The sequence below is a fragment of the Prionailurus viverrinus genome, chromosome D2 (genome assembly GCF_022837055.1).
Source record: "Prionailurus viverrinus isolate Anna chromosome D2, UM_Priviv_1.0, whole genome shotgun sequence".
Lineage (NCBI taxonomy): Eukaryota > Metazoa > Chordata > Mammalia > Carnivora > Felidae > Prionailurus > Prionailurus viverrinus.
The window spans coordinates 52076607-52091739 of record NC_062571.1 but is presented as its reverse complement, the minus strand read 5'-3'; the positions used below and the strand labels follow the sequence as shown (position 1 = coordinate 52091739).

Sequence of the window (15133 nt, the reverse complement as noted above, 5' to 3'; positions counted from 1 at the left end):
ATACATTTGCCCAACCACATTCAGCAAGTATTTTTGAGCTCCTAGATGTCCAAGGCACATGGGAGGGCACAAAGTTGAAGCGAAACAGTTTTACTTGGAGAGTTTACAAGCAACAGGCAGTCAATGGATTAATGGTAGGAACCTCTCCTCCCCTACTTAGGGGAGCTCTGGTTAATTTAGGGACTTCCCACAAGAAGTCAAGACACTTAAGTTCTAATCCCTGCTCTGCAGCCTTGGCAAGTCTTCTCCCTGTGTCTCAGCTTCCTCAGCAAAGGGACTGGTACAAAGGAATGAATTGTGCTAGTAGTCTCAAGGTCGCTTCTAGTTTTAAATTTCTATTATTGCCCAGCTTACTCTTGAAATTAGATTACACTTTTGAAAGCGATCACAACCACTGTCAGGGAAAGGGACCTGCTGGATGCCCACTCCTCTTTAACTTTGGGAGTACCGAGTTCTAAAAACATTGCTACAAGAGTAAAGCTGACTAATATCCTTCCAAAGTTTATCATTTATAATAATAAAAAGTATACTAAAGTTTACCCTCCAAGGAGGGTACACTACATTTGAATTCCTCCATTACATCATTGCCTGATTACAGCTTTAATTCTTTATAATACATTTAAGATGTTTAAAATATAATTTTAAGTATCTTCTCCTTCCATCTACTCTTCTGTAGAGTTATTGACATTAACGACAACAAAGAAGAGGGATACGGCCTCTTGTATTCACTTAGTTAAACTGAGACTTCATATTAAGTGCTACTTCCGATGGACCTTCCCAAGCTTCAGCTAATGCTGAAGTTGGTGAAAACAGCGGGGAGGGAGGAATATAGAACTATGGGTATTTAAAATATGAGTTTTAAAACATATAGGCCTTTGGGAACTTGACCTTGTTGATTCTGTTTCAATATCCTGCACTTGTTTTCAATTAGCCCAGGTAATGTTTTTAAGCACCCATTATACAGTAATATACTTTCTCTTGACAAGGCTCCCTGTGCCTTATCTTTCTTCACACTCAGCATCTTAGGATGTGATGCTCAAACGCATCTTGTGCCATCAGTTAAACAAGCACAGAGGAGGAAATGAATCAACCAAAAGAAAACTGGAAGGAAAAAAAAAAAAACTGTACCATCTCAGTGCCTTGCTCATAAAAGGCATTGACTTTCAACTGTCAAAGATAGCCCTACCAAGAAACGAGGAAAGAGAATTTGTTCATTCGCTACTCAACAAATACTGAGTGCCTAATATATGCCAGGTACTGTGCTAGGTGCTAGAGTTACAGCGGTGAGCAAAACAGGTAAAAATCCCTGCCACAGTGGAGGTTACACTCTAGTGCAAAGAGACAGGACTTAAAGAATACCTAAACAAAACCACTTCAGATAGCGATGAAGTGCTATGGAGAAAATAAAATAGGATTGGGTGTGGTTCCTGGGGTGAGGGGTGAGAAGCTATTTAAGATGATCAACAGGGCCTTGCTGAGTACATTCAGGACGTGAGTCCTGAACGCTAAGAAAACTTTACTCTTAATCCTACAAATGTGGAATGATGTGGGAATGAGTCAAGTCAGTCTTTAAGGGTGATCACAGTGGTTCAAAGTTCTGTATTAACGGCAAACTAAGTTCCTTTTTGGTTTGCCTTTAAAAAAAAAACAAAACCCAAAGCCTAAATCTTTAACTGGGACTTCTACTTAGGGGCCACTTGTTTTTCTTTTAAGATCCACCAACTTTTCAAGTTTGTGCTAATTACTTCAGCGGTACTTAAGTACAGGCAATTACTAGAAGGACTCCTTCAGAACCCAGTACCTCACCTGACACCATCCAAATTCTGAATGAGACAGGACCCAGCCTTGCAGCGAATCAGCGCTCCTCCGCCGACTCATTAATGCAGCCAGGTGGAATCCTGTAACCTTTCCAAGAATGGGAAACGAGCTTCGGGAAATCTGGGGAACCTGACACCCCAAAGTTCCCACACATTGAGGCAGGGGCAAAAAACAAGCCGCCGCTCTTTTGCATGAACTCTCCCCCGCCCCTCCAGGCGTCATCGCTGCAGAAGGGCCGCTGTCCCCGGGTCGGAGGCACACTGCGAGTACGCGCGCGTGTGTACCCCGCATGAATCATCGGCGCCCGGGTCCGCGGGCGATGATTCATTCACCGCCCTGGAGCTCACGGCCACACGTTCCGGGCGTACTATGACGGCCGCACACGCAGCTTCCTTAATATTAAACAAATGTTTCAAAGTACGAATGCCCGGAGCCAGAAACGTGTAGACCCAGGCGAGGCGGCGGGGAGGAAACGGCACGTTTCGGCCGCTGCCCGACCGTTCCCGGGGCCGGGAGGGGAGCGGCGGGCACGTCCGCCCGCCCCCTGGGCCCCCCGCCCGCCTCCCGGGCCCCCGGCACCCCCCCCCCCACCTCGGCACGCGCGTCGGCGGCGCCCGCAGGGGGCGCGGAGGGCGCACAGGTGGGTCCCCGCCCGGCCCTGCCTCCCGCCCCTCCCCGCCACTCGACGAAGGCCGACGCTTCCTCGCCAACGCGCCTCCCGCTCGCCCCTTCCCTCTCCGTGACATCTTATATAATAACCCGAGCTAATCAAAACGGAAGCGACGCGCGCTGCCGGGGCCCGTCTCGCGGCCGGGGCTAGATGCTCGCCCCCCGAGCCCGCGGCCCCCGAACTAGGCGCCCGGGCGCGCGGCTCCGGGGCGGGGGGGAAGGGCCCGAGCGCCGCCCCGGCTCGTCCCTCCTCGCAGAAGGCGCCGCTCTTGCCGGTCCCCGTCAGGAAGCCGCGAGCGTCACAAACTGCGTCAGCTTCTTCAAACACATTTCATGGTCTCCCTCCAGCCCGGGAGCCGGCTGCTCCCGAGGCGGGGCCGCGGCCGGGGCTGGAAGGAGCCCCTCCGGGGAGGAGAAAGTTCCTCGGGGCCCTCCCCTCGCCCGCACCGCGCCCGGCCCCGCCGCGCCTCCAGCCCCTCTCCGCGCGACGCCCGCCCCGCCGCGCAGCCCGCCAGCCCGCGCCAATGTCAGCTTGGGCAACTTGTGACCCCCGGGCGCCGGGCGGCCCCCTCCCGCCCGCCGGGCTCGCCCGGCGCCGGGGGCCTCCCCCTCCACTCCACCCCCCGGCCCAGCGGAAAGCGGCGACGCCAGAAACTTCCCCGGGCCGCGCCGGGCGGGGAAGCCGCCCGGGTCCCCGTGCATCGCCCTTACCTTGCTCTCGGGAGGCCACGATCCGGGCGGGCCGCGCGGGGCGCGTGGTGCGCGAGCGCGCGCGCGTGGGGCGGTAGGTGAGGGAGCCCGCGCCGGCGGGGGCGGGGCGGGGCAGCGGGGGTGCGGGCGGCGCGGGCGGGGGCGGGGGGGCCGGCCCGGCGGGCGGGCGCGAGGAGAGCGGAGCCGGCGGCGGCGGCGGCGGCGGCGGCGGCGGGCGCGGGGCGAGCGCGCCGAGGGGGCGGAGGAGTTGCCGTGGGTTTGTTTACGCATTGCTGCCCGGCTCGGGGCACAGCCCGCACTCCCTGATTGGACACAAACTGGGGCACAGCCTCTCGCCGCCGCCCGCCAGGCCTCCTCGAGCAGCCGCCGCGCAGCTCCCGGAGCGCCCTGCCCGGCACGGCCCGCGGCGGCGCCCGGGCCTGGAGGGGACGAGCCGCGGCGGCCGCCGGCGGCGGGCGCGGAGCCACTCGTCGGCCCAAGGCTCGCCATCGCCCACCTGTAGTGGCCCGACCTTGGCAAGGAGAAATTCGAAACTTCTGAGCTGGGGACTTCGTGTCATTCAGCTGGAGAAGGGGCACTTTCTTCCCCCCCACCACAGACGGAGGAAGCTTGCCCTTGAGTGGATAGAAAGCAGCAGCAGCTCAAATGTGCCCCTTCGGCGATGGTCAAGCCGAACCTTCCTCTGTAAGCTATCCCTGGGAGCTCAGTTTCCTCCCGGGCCTTCAGCTTCTCGGCTTGTATTCTGTCCTCACGCAGCATTCAAAGTTGCCATCCCAGAAATGACCTTGCCTCATGATGCCTAAGATCCCAGATGACTCCCCATGGCCTCAACCTCCGATTCCTCAGCCTCAGAGTATTCCACACCTGGGCCTCCACTTGTCCGTCTCCTCTCCACTGACAACCCTCACCCCCAAAACCTTTGCCTGCAGACAACACTTTAGGCGCCCCCGTTCTTTCCAGATGGATTTTGATCCTGCTCCGTTCTCTGCCACAAACCCAGAGAACCCTGTAGCTCCCACGGCTTGTCAAACCCTCGTGGACACAGCTTGTCTAGCATCTCCTACCGTCTCTGTGCAGTCTCCACCAGCCGGGTGCAGAACCTACCCCTTGTGGCCGGCATCAGTTTGGCTTGAGGGTCAGTCATATGCCTACTCTGTGCCCCCAACCAGTCTGTGGATTCCTTAAGAACAGGAGCCTGGTTTTAACAGGGCCCTGGGGATGGGAGAAAAGAAGGCTGTAAGAATAAAATTGTCACTGAATGTCTGCAGCTCTGCTGGTGCCGGAAGGACTCAAGAGAGTCTCTATCAAGAGGGTCTCCTGATAGTCTGCAAACCTCATCTTGCAAAAAGCAAATACTTCCAAAACCCGAGAATGCCCTCCATTTCCCCTGTGTCTCTGTGTCTTTTCCCCACCACACCTAGCTATGTGCCCTCTATACTCTTAATGGGCACCTGATAACCCTTGGGGGAGTAAAACTGAGATGTTCCCTAAGCTAAAGTTCAAGGTGATCAAAGTGAATATAGTAAATCATGAAGGAATAGACGTGAATGCCCAGGAACCCAGTCATTTTACAGATAATTCCTGGGGCTAAGAGTCCCTCAACCCTGACAGCTAGTATGGATTTGCCAGTCTCCAGCCAAACACTAGGGAAGTAGACCCAGACCCTCCCCGACTCCTGGGATGGCTGGATTTCTTTCTCTCTTTAGATTCACTGCTTCCAGTCCCACTGGGAAAGCTGTCTTTGATTTCTGAGGGTAAATCCAAGTGAAAGTAAAGTTTTCTTTCCCAGGCAGTTCCATAGTGATGATTCAAGGCAGCAAATTAGTTACAAACGTGCTGAAAGAACTGGAAGTGCAACCAGGGGAAGGTGAGGCAATCCTGAGATTAGCAACTGCTGGATGCATCTCTCCCCTAGGGCTGGAGGGACAAAGGGAAGAGGCTGCCGGAACCTTGAAGGTCTTGCCCAGTGCGAGCTGAAGCCATGAAGAAACTTACAAAGAATGCTGAAGACGCCTCCCATAGCAAAGAAATCCCTCTCACCCTCCAGGGCCACCCAGTGGTAGAAAGTAGAAGCCAGGGGACAGGATGACAGAGAGCAGGGGTCAGAGCCCCTACAGTGCAGATCAGAGGAGGGAAAGGAGGTGGATCAGAGAGCACAGTGGCAGGCCACTGACATTCCAGGGCATGGGTGCAACATCTGGTTACCCCGGGGACTCTTCCTTCGCAGGGATTCTGCAGGGACAGAGCACACTTTGTTTCTGAGCCCCAGCACTCCCTTCCTCCTTCTGGTCCCTCTTTGCCCTTTTGCTTGCATTTCTCCTTCTAGCTTCTTCTCTACCACAATTCCCTTATATTTCCTTTTTCTCTCTTATTCTGTGGCTCCCATTTTTCTCTTTGGGTTCCAGTATACTTCCTCCTGACTTCTCTTCTCTCCATGGAGTCTCTGCTCCCCTCTTTGTCCTACTCCTTCCTGAGCAGGATGGCAGCCTTCTTCAGCATGAAGGAGATCAATGGGTTCCTATGGTAGGTCATGGAATCCGGACCTATCGTATAGTTCCCCTCCAGACACCGTGCGCGGCGTTTCACATATGTGATCTCATTTTATCTTCACCTCCCCTGCTAGCTGGGCACCCTTGAATAAACTCCGGTGGCTTCATTATTTTCCATCGGAGGGAAGGCTTTGCTAGTACAGGTCACCAACGTCACTGCTCTTAGCTTTCCTCCTCTGTTAGGTGCCTCCCTCCCCCCTTTCTTTTTCTTATGCCACATCTCTTCCTTCCACTAGCTCAACTATTTTTCCTAAATCTCAACTCTCAACAGCCTAACAGATCCGTAGTCTAAACTGGCATTTCAGCTGACTTTGGCAGGGTGGGGAGAATTCAATAAATGGAGATTGAGGAAAAGCATTCTTGGTGGGACAGTGAATAAAATGGTCCAGTTTGAATGAACAAAAGGTACAGGTAGGATATAGGACCAGATTTCAAATATTTGCCTTTAGATTTCAGCTAAGACAGACTACGCAGAAACACAAATTCACCTTAAGTATATTCAGCGTGTGTATAATTCATATAATTAGAATCATAATATGTTAAAGCCAGAAAGAAATCAAGACCTTGTCTTGATTTGTCCATTTTTAAGTGAATGAACTGAGGCCTACCAGGCTTAGGTAGCTGGAGTATTACGGTAGTTAACCACGGACATTAGAGGGGTGCCTGGGTGACTCAGTCGATTAAGTGGCTGACTCTTGATCTCAGCCTGGGTCATGATCTCATGGTTCATGGTATTGAGCCCCACATTGGGCTCTGCACTGGTGGCATGGAGTCTGCTTGGGATTCCCTCCCTCTCTCTCTCTCTCTTTCTTTCTCTCTCTGCCCCTCCCCTGCTCATGTGCATGCACATGTATGCACCTTCTCTCTCAAAAAGATAAATAAACTTTTTAAAAAAGCAAAAAAATGTGGACATTAGAGTTTGAATACCTGTGTTCAAATGCCCACTTTGACAAATGTTAGATTATTTGACCTTGAACTTATCAGTGTTTAAGATTCCTCATCTATAAGATAGGAAAATGATAGAATCTATCCCAGTGGGCTGGTGTGAGAATTAAATGTTCTTACAGGTAAAACACATAGCACAGTGCGGGGCACATAGTCAGTCTTCACTAAATAGAGGTGAATATTATTATGATTTCCCACGGCTATTTGGCTGGTAAATACCAGAGTCATAAATGGTCCCCAAACCTTTTAAGCAGTAATTGAGTGTTCTCCCCATTTCTTAGAAGCCATATCTTAAGATGCTGTCTGTGAAAATATGGCGGCTCCTCTGGCCTGGTGTTCTCAGTTATCCTCCTGGCTACCATTCCTCTACGCCTCCTGCTATCTGCTCTGCCACCGGCCTCAGCAATCCCACCATACAATCAGTATTGCATCCTGTGAAGTTCTGGGTGGGGGGCATGAAAAATTAGCAATGGGCACATTCCACATTAAGCAATGTAGTTTACAAGTTCTGATATCCTCAAATTTTACTCATTTAAATTTCAAAGGACAAAAAATAATTGTTGAATTAAAGGGGTTTGAGTTATCTGTCATCCTGCAGCCTGTAGAGTGTCAAACTTACCGGCTTAAATTTTGATGGTTCCTTAGAGGAACTCACTGGGACCAAGAAAAAGCCTTGGTTTAAAAAGTGAGTGTCCAATCCTTCAATAAATTGTGATGGAAGAGAATTTTCTTTCTCTCTCCACCTTTCCTTTCTGAGTCTCTGGCCCCACTTTTCAAAACTCCCCAACCCCATGATCTTCATGTAGTTCACTCTCTGAAATGAACCGTGTCACTCACCTTTAAAAAAAATTTTTTTTTTTAACATTTATTCACTTTTGAAAGGCAGAGAGAGACAGAGCACGAATGGGGGAGGGGCAGAGAGAGGGAGACACAGAAACAGAAACAGAAGCAGGCTCCAGGCTGTCAACACACAGCCCGATGCAGGGCTCGAACTCATGAACCGCGAGATCATGACCTGAGCCAAAGTTGGCTGCTTAACCGACTGAGCCACCCAGGTGTCCCATTTTTTTTTTTTAATCTCTCAGACCTAGCTCGGTATCTGGGGCCTTCCAGGTGCCCACATGCTGTTGAGTGGACTTGAGCAATGCCACATGTACCGAAAGGATGCCCTCTTCCTCCCCCTTCAAATCTTTCTCTCTTCAGTTGACATCCTTAGCTAGTTATCAGCCTGTTGCACTAATTCACTGGAAAGCACAACAACAGCTGAGTGTGAAATAAATGTGCATTTTACAACATAAACTACATTCAAAGAGGGGTATTTTAATAGTGTAAATCCAGGCAGTATTTTAAGAGGGGCGGGAAGACATTTTTGGGGGCAGCTGGACTTTCCTAACACCTTTGCACCACACCACACAAAATGGAACTTACCTCTCATATAAATAAAAGCTCTTTGACTTTCATTGTAACGCATTTCACTTCAGATTTCTTAGGCTAAATTGTAGACGGCCTCCATTCTGCATATGGCTGTATTAATTATCCTGCCTAAGTCATTTCCTAAAAGGCACAGTTTTCTTTAATCTTTCAAAAAGTTAATCGTCGTCCGTTTTTCTCTTTTACTTCAAAGCCAGACAAAGACCCAGTGCCCTGACCACTCACTGACCACTATACCAAAGACTGCTACATAGAGAGCATTTAGTAAATGGTAGTTATTTTATTATTGTTATTCACTATCAGTGTTACCACCGTAAAGAGAGTACAAAGCCTCATCTTTGCTTTCCTTCCAGATTTTTTTTCAGAAGTTGGACTTTAGCATCACTTTAGGAGGAGAGGATAATTCACGGAAATCCAGTTTTCCGGGTACCACTTGCTTTTGCTTCTGAAAGAGAGGCTGGAAGGATGGTTAGGGTTAATTGTGCTGCTGGGGGCCTATAATCAGCCGGGCACTATCGATCCCTAGTCTGCCCTCCATAATATTCATGATAAAATGGGGATCACACAGGCAATCTCTGGCCCAAGAATAGTTCATAATGACAGGCCAAAGACTTGTTCTCTGACTGTGCTTACAATTCCTTTAGGGCTTTCTCCTGGATGGACCAGAACATTCTCTGTGTCTAGCTCTGTTTGTTTTTATGCCTCAGACAACAACTTAGAAAAGAGAATCTCCCCAGTGGCTTCCCAGCAAATAATTCTTTTGGTCTCGACTATAGTACTTCATTTCCTTCCCTTAGGACACTTTTTGCACCATGATCATCAAATGGTGTGATTTAACCGTCTTCTTCTCTTTGATGATGCCAAAAACAAGCGAAACCTCTCATTACTGGTTTTGATGTCCTTTTCTGGGTAGGTGTTCTTCTGTGGTCCACTGAATTTCTGCATTGTACTTGACTTACCAGGCTTTCCCTGCTCCCTTGCTTTCCTCAAGTGTCTATTACCCCCTGAGCATCTGGTCGTTTATATTTGAACATCTGGTCTTTTTGATTCATAGCAAAAATTGACTTTGGCCTTCTAATAATGAGATTTTTCAAGCATCGCAGAATCATAAAATGTTAACGGTGGAAGGACTTCTGCAGATAACAGAGGCCAATCGATTCCTTTTATAGTATAAAACCAAGACCCAGAGAAGCCAAGTGTCAGATGCAAAGCTACACAGCCTATGGTGGGGGAAAGCTAGAACCAGACCCAAGACTTCTGCTTCATTTGTTTCTTGTGAGTTGGATTATGATCCCTGGAAATAATACTATAAGGAATTTGTAAGTGTCTTCCTCCAACATGTTTACCTTTTCATATAAGTGGTTTTCCTAATACATTTCCAGGAGGCTCTGAGAAATAAGAATTCCACAAGTGAAAAAAAATGCAGCCACAGGAAGGCATGACTTACAGAGTTGGGACTCAGTGATGATGATGACAACGACTGACGATAACCAGTTCTCACATTTCTACGCTGTCAGTTCTACTATTTTGTTCTCTATAGTCCCAGCTATTTCTGGGTTTCAAGCCTTCTGGAAGCCTAGCTCATTTAGCTTAGGGTTCTTGATGAGGGTGATGGGTGGGTTTTCAGGAGCTGCCTTCCATAGGAATGGTGATGACTTCAAATAGTTAGAGATCTACCCCTAAGCACACATTTGGAAACTTTTCTAAAGTTGAGGAGGTGTGTTCCTAAAATAATGCCAAGTATTGCATACAAAAAGCATTCCCCGGTCAGGCAATCTGAAAAATATGAAATGAAACAGAATTAAATAGCTTAGGGTCAGTTGGTTCAATTTTACCAGAATTCACAGGATCTTTAAAACAGTAATGTGAATCCTGAATTTCTAAGGGAGGGTGGTGAAATGTGTAGAATTTCCCAAACATATTTGACCATCAGATCATTTATGGGACTTGGGTAACATGGAACAAACTTTAGGAAATGTTAAATATCCTTTGAGGGTCAATTAGAGTCTACAGTACTCCCTTTGTTCCAAAACTATCTGTTTCTAATGTTAAGATACCTTTCCCTGGGGTTTGTTGTCTTGGATATAATGACTTACCCTGTGCCTCTTCTTCTCATTATTTATCATTTTAGGACCCAGGTGCTATTATTTCTCAGCCTGAATTTCTCCACACAGAAAAAACGTAGTTCATTTAACTCTGACCTCATACCTGAGCTGCCCAATTCCTGTAATTATTTTCAACTGTCTTATTCTTTTCTATAGTTTTCAAGGGTCAAAAAGGTAATAATAATTGTAGTAATTACAAATAGCATTTCTGAGTGTGTGCAGTGGGCCAGATATTGTGCTAACAGCTTTACATATAACATCCCATTTAATTGTCAACACAACCCTGTGAGGTAGATATTATGGTTTCCATTTTACACATGAGAAAACTGAGGTGAGCTTAAGTAATTTTGCCCAAGAGGGTCCCAGCAAAGGAGGGGAAGCTGGGATTGAACCTGACTGTGTTCAACTCTTAAGGATTCCAGGCCCCGGCCCTTCCAGTGTCCGTTCTGTTTTTTAATGTATGCGCTGCCTTCCCAACCAGAATCCTTTAAGAGCAGTGGCCACACGGTCCAGACCACAGTAGAATCTTCTGTGCTTGACACAGCACCTGGCGTGCTGTAGCCAATACTTCCTTTGAAGAGAAAAATTAAGCAACTTGCCCAAGCCACTCAGCTAGTAAACGGTGGACCTAAGATTTGAACCATCTCCCACACCTTACGCATCATGGATTTCCCACAAGAACCATGCTCTGTGTATCAAGCGAGCTCTTTTTCCCCTTGGAGGTCACACTCACCAGGCTTTTGATCATCCCAAACAAGGCATTTTATGCTCCCATTCACTCTACCCCACCCCCCTACCTGCCACCTGTAACGCATTCATTCTGCCCTCTCCCAAGCAGACTGTGGTTCTAGACCTAGGGAACTAAATGGCTAATACCCTGGCAAGCAAGAAAGCACTTTTATGGTTCTTGTATGCTAATTTTGCCGCAGGTGTTCTGACACTGGTTGTTCTCAACCCCAGACTTTGCATTTGGAAGCCCTTCCAGATGTTGAAATCTTTCGGTGTAAAATAAGAAGGCATGCGCGGCCTGGAGGGGGTGGTGGGGCACCCACCGTGGCCCCGCTTCACCGTTGGCTCCACGCGCGGTCCCAGCACCCCGCTGAGTGCCTCGGACACCCCTCACCCCCAGGCCGTGGGACGGTGGATGGCCGGACACAGCTGGGCAAAGGCATTAGCGGCGGTGTCTCTTTCCTTGACCTTGGCCTCTGCAGCCGTCAGGCTCAGCAGCTGCCCCAACGTCTCCCCAGTTGGAGCCCATTTTCCTCACTTGGGTTTCCTCCAGGCTTCAGCATGTCAGATTTGAATGGCGCAGCTGAGCATCCCCACAAGAAGGCCAGGACATCTCTGTACCCTGGCTCTAAAGTGGAGCAAAGCCAGGTCCCCAACGAGAAAGTGCCTGGCTGGTCGAATGGCCAGAGTACAAACCTGTCGAGGACACTGCTGGCTCTGTCTTGGCCCAGCCCATGTGGGCAGACCCTGCAGTGGGGGAAAGGAACTTCTTTCCTAAACTCAACGAAAGGGATGGGCATGTTGAAAGAAGGAGCCAGAATGGCTTGTATGAGCTTGAAAATGGCAGACCCAGAAATCCTGCAGGTCAGACAGGGCTTGGTTGGCAGAGGGCTTTTAAGGCCGTGGGTTCCAAATCGTGCGGCAGACCCCATCTCAACCAGGTGGAAAAAGGATAGCACGGGAAATAAAGTTACCCATCCTGTTTCTGAGAGAAGCATCCTGCAATTTGTAGCCATCAAAAGGAAGGACTGTGGAGAATGGGCCATCTCAGGGGGAATGGTGGAGCCGGGAGAGAAAATTAGTACCACGCTGAAGAGAGAATTTGGTGAGGAAGCCATGAACTCCTTACAGAAATCCAGAGCAGAAACACAGGAGTTGAAGAAACAACTTCACAAACTATTCAGCCAGGAACACTTTGTAGTCTATAAAGGCTACGTGGATGATCCTTGAAACACAGATAATGCGTGGATGCAGACGGAAGCTGTGAACTACCATGATGAAACGGGTGAGGTGATGGACGAGCTTCCTCTGGAAGCCGGTGATGATGCCAAGAAAGTGAAGTGGGTGGACGTCACTGATCAACTCAGGCTTTGTGCCAGACATTCCCAGTTCATTCAATTTGTGGCTGAGAAACGAGGTGCCCACTGGAGTGAGGGCACGTGTCCCAGGTGCCGTGAATACCGACTTGGAGTCTCATGAAAGCCGGGGGCCTTCAAATGGACCTGGGGGATGAGAACTCCCACTGAACAGGACAGGGAGGGATCTTCTTCTGGTGATGACTTACAAAACTGTTCACAGTATGAGGGCTTTGTGTCAGGGAATAGTATCAAACACAGGAGATCAGGACCACAGACTTTTGGGTTTTCCAGTCAGAAGAAGAGGAATATAGTCACCTGTTGTATGTGTTGTATACATGACTCTTAACCACATGATTCAACCAGTGCTCTTGGGAGAATTGTAGATGGTACAAAGGTAACTTCTCACCAACCATAACCTCTGCTTTTCAGCTAGCTTGCATTTGTCACTCCTTTTTTTCTCCTGATGTGTTAGATTGTGGTCTGATCTAATGCATAACCTGGTATTTTGCATAACGTTTGTTTTTCAAATTGAGCTTTATGTGGTCTCGTATTCATTGTTTTCAAGAACGAAAGCTCTCTGGTTATCCGTGTGTTTAGGATCTTTCATTTTGCGGGAAAGGTTCCTTCTTTATTTTATTCAAAAGGATCAAGTACTTACAAACCAGAAAAATAAAATGCAGTGACAAAATGAGCTTACTATCTAGCCCTCTGGTTATCAGAACTATTTCTGAACAGAATGGATGAAGCTCAGGATATTTGTTTCCTCTCATCTTAGAAGACCCTGTAAATGTGAATTCCTGTTGCGAAGAAGTCTTTGTCAGGAGATGTATGTAATCCCAGCCTAATAAAAATACAAATCATGCTTAACTTTTCTTAGTTGAAAATATATATGTATATGTATATGTACATATATGTATATACACATAAATATACATATATATATATATATATACACAGAGAGAGAGAGAGAGAGAGAAGGTTTTTAATAGTCAGTTTGCAAACACAGAGATACTCCCCTGACAATCAAGAATGAGGGGATTCCAGGGTTGCCTGGGTGGCTCAGTCGGTTGAGCATCTGACTCTTGATTTTTGGCTCAGGTCATGATTTCACAGTTTGTGAGTTCGAGCCCTGTGTCGAGCTCTGCACTGACAGTGTGGAGCCGGCCTGGGATTCTCTCTCTCTCTCTCTCTCTCTGCCCCTTCCCCCCTCAAAAAATAATAAACAAACATTTAAAATAAGAATGAAGGGATTCCAGTAGCAAAAAATAGGTCAGAAATACATTTCTTTCCTTTCTTGTCACCTAAAACAAGCCACTTAGCGTTAGTCGTATATAACACAATGCACGGAAAATTAACTCAAACCACTGCAATGAGCTTTTCGTGGCTAGGGTGGAAAAGACTATTGCAGGTACTGATAACTACATAAGGAAACTCTTCGACAACAGTAGCTAACACTTCTATCCACTTACTATGTACCCACACTCTTGGAAGTGCTTAAGAGAACACCAGGGTTCTCTTATGTCACAGGTTGGGCTCCCTGGGGAGCAGTCTCTGAGTGGAAGGGAGATCATTAGCATTACAAGATGTTTCTTAGGGACAGGTGTTGGGACCAACTCCTGGGGGAGGGAGGAGAAGGAAGCAGGATTGGATAGAGTGAGACACTAAAGTTGAAGCCTGGTGAAGGCATCAGCCAACTCCACCGGGAGCTCTGGAGCTGAAAGGCCCTTCTAGCTGCCCTGAATTGGGAGTTCACGCCTTCATACCCCTGTTGACCAGCCACTGGACACGGGTTGCCCCTAGAAGGAGGTGTGACCTTAGGAGAGACAATTTCTTCAGCCAAGGCAATTGCCAAAGAGGGCTGACAGCTGAAATCCATCCTTTGGTAACACTCCTAGTAGTTAAGAAGGAGAATCTGGGAAAGGGAAGGGGGCAGGCATTACAGGGTCTACCACATATTGTTATCCCAGCTTTACAGATAACATAACTGAGGCACAGAGAGGTTATAGAACTTGAACCAAGTTGTACAACCACAAGTAAGTGGTGGTGGGAATAGAGCACAGACTGTGGGATCCACGGCTTACCTCCTTGGCCGCAATACCATAGTCCTTCCTGTAGTTACACTCTCAAGAGTCCCCAGGTTCCCTGTGCACTGCTCCTCTAAAAAAGAAAAGAAATGACCATTATATCTCTTCCTAGATGCACATTTGGTCAGAGTTCCCTTTTCTAAACCTGAAGGACATGGGCATGGTCTCTACTGTTTTTCTCTTAAAAGATGTTGTATTTACATGGGTGATGATGATTATAAAAAGGTTTGGGGCACCTGGGTGGCTCAGTCGGTTAAGCGGCCGACTTCAGCTCAGGTCACGATCTCACGGTCCGTGAGTTCGAGCCCCGCATCGGGCTCTGGGCTGATGGCTCAGAGCCCGGAGCCTGCTTCCGATTCTGTCTCCCTCTCTCTCTGCCCCTCCCCCGTTCATGCTCTGTCTCTCTCTGTCTCAAAAATAAATAAAAACGTTAAAAAAAAATTAAAAAAAAAAAAGGTTCACCCCTGGATGCCCAGCATCAGTTCATGTTCAGGAACAAATTTAATACATTGCTTTTCTTTGTGAATTCTATAACTGCTTGTTGATGGGACCATTTGTCCTATATTCCAGCAACTTTTTCCAGGTGAGGCATGCTCCCTGTCTATTTGAATAATTGAGGTACCTGGTTGGTCAAACATATTTTGAATGTTCCTCAACTTATTTTTTTTTTCAAAATGTAAGTTCCTAAAAGAAAATACATTTATACTTACACACACACACACACACACACACAC

General features: G+C 48.2%; 1 pseudogene; it reads left to right on the top strand.

Annotated features, from left to right (window-relative positions):
• Positions 1 to 11372: 11372 nt before the first annotated feature.
• Positions 11373 to 12436, top strand: LOC125147607 (ADP-ribose pyrophosphatase, mitochondrial-like; annotated as a pseudogene).
• Positions 12437 to 15133: the final 2697 nt, after the last annotated feature.